The sequence below is a fragment of the Sinocyclocheilus rhinocerous genome, unplaced genomic scaffold (genome assembly GCF_001515625.1).
Source record: "Sinocyclocheilus rhinocerous isolate Xijiao unplaced genomic scaffold, SAMN03320098_v1.1 scaffold448, whole genome shotgun sequence".
NCBI lineage: Eukaryota > Metazoa > Chordata > Actinopteri > Cypriniformes > Cyprinidae > Sinocyclocheilus > Sinocyclocheilus rhinocerous.
Window position 1 is genome coordinate 554,030 of NW_015651514.1, and position 2,202 is coordinate 556,231.

The window sequence follows — 2,202 nt, forward strand, 5'->3', positions numbered from 1 at the left end:
AATTATTATTATTATTATTATTATTATTATTATTTTATATGATAATATAATTATAATTTCTTAATAAAATGAATAATATAATTAATAATATTAATATAATTGAATAAAACAGAATTTAAAAAATAAATTTTTAATATGAGTGAATCAACATGCCAACATTATACAGCAACAAAAGTATTTTTATTTTATTTTTAGTTTTTAATTCTTTCATTTTTGGGGGTTTTTTTGTTTGTTTTTTTAATATGAGTGAGTACATTTTTAATATGAGTGAATCAACATGCCAACATTATACAGCAACAAAAGTATTTATTTATTTATTTTTTTAGTTTTTAATTCTTTCATTTTGGGTTTTTTTTGTTTGTTTTTTTTTTTTTTTTCAATTGTTTTTTTTTTTCAAATTCAATTTTTAATTCAAAAATTATATTTTCATGTTTAAATCAGCATTATTTACTTATGTTCATGCTTTTATTCATTTTAGGATAATAAATATGATATTATGTTTTGTTTTGTTTTATTTTATTTTGCTTGCATTTTATATTTTATTGTTAATAATAAAAATATTGTAATGTTTTTTTTAATTATATTTAGAAATAGATTTAGAAATAAACTTTGGAACATTGATACCGAACTGTATTGAAACAACATTGAACTGAATTGAGCTGAATTATGACACTACTGTCTTCTGTATAGAGCTGCTTTGCAGCTGGAATTCTTTTTATTACAGAATTTTACAACATGAACACTGTTGTTTTCCTGTTTAATGTGAAGCTGCTGAAACAATCTGCATAAATGTGACTTGACTTGAATATAGCACACAAGTCGTATGGAATGGTTTGTTTTTTGTTTTCCACTCATTTTCATTATGGGTGCGCCATCCCTTTAAAATAACGAGCGCACATTTCAGCCACTGTTTTGTGCTGGAGTAGGCGTATCATTTTCATTCAGTGTTTTTATTGCAGCATCACTGTCGTCTGATAAAAAGCATGTTTGACGTGTTACTTCGCACAGGTTCATTCGTGAGCCCTGGTTACCCTAATGATGAACTCTAAATGATGTTATCACATTCTGCATTCCAAAGGTACTAATTACAGCCGAATTAGACTCAAAGGAGTAATTAGGGTTTCTTTTGTGAAGGTTGTTGGAAGGAAAAAATCTGAATGTGAATGTGATGTTAATTACTGAAACAGTAACACCCTTTCAGTCTGATCTTCTGATCTTGATGCCATGTCTAATATTATTAGCATTCCCCACCGTCTTGCACCTGGCAGATGCGGTTCCTGTTATTTGCGAATGCTGGTTGTATTGGCACCGTAGAGGAGAGCGAGCGGGTGGCCGGCTTGCCAATCTCATTCCATTTGCTGTGTGTTAAACTTTTGATTGGCCTGTTGCTGCAAATGGAGAATGTATTTATGTGGTTGATTGCGGAGCTCATGGGTCTCTTACGAGAGAGGGGAACTCATTTGCACTCCACTGAAAATACATTTCACACACTTTAGATAGGTTTTATCCGTGCGCACTGCACTCGCTTGGACATTGACGCATTTTAAGGTTGCATTTACACTAAGGCACAGATCCATATCCGTTTTTCCTGTCGATATACTTTCTTTCAAGACTTGACTGTGTTTTTACATGAATACACCAACAAACAGCCAAGATATATATAATAAGAGTCAACTTAGCACCAAATGATAGTAAAGATAAGAAAGATAGTAATAATAATAATAGACTTAGACTTTAATTAGACTTTTTGAATACTTTTAAATATTGATGACAACAGAAATCACTGTGGACTTATTATTATTATTATTATTATTATTATTATTATTTTGCTGATTTTCCAGTGTAGAAATGTGTATAATTATATATTTATATATACAGTGCCTTGCGAAAGTATTCATACCCCTTCATTTTTTTTCACGTTTTGTTATATTGCTGCCTTATGTTAAACTGCTTTAAATTACTTTTTTCCCACATCAATCTATACTCCATACAGCATAATGGTAGAGCAAAAAACAGGTTTTTAACATCTTGGCAAATTTATTAAAAATAAAAAGCTTAAATGATTCCATTGCGTAAGTATTCATACCCTTATCTGGGACAGTTAAAATTTAGCTCAGGAGCATTCATATTGCTTGTAGATGTTACTACACTTCGAGTGAAGTTAACCTGTGGCAAATTCAATTGAATGGGTATGATTTGGAA

General features: G+C 30.0%; 1 protein-coding gene across 2 annotated transcripts in view; it reads left to right on the forward strand.

The window, feature by feature from the left end:
- Positions 1-2,202, forward strand: part of LOC107713029 (leucine-rich repeat transmembrane neuronal protein 4) — a 133,156-nt gene that overhangs the window by 129,207 nt on the left and 1,747 nt on the right. The gene's annotated exons all lie outside the window — the stretch shown is intronic.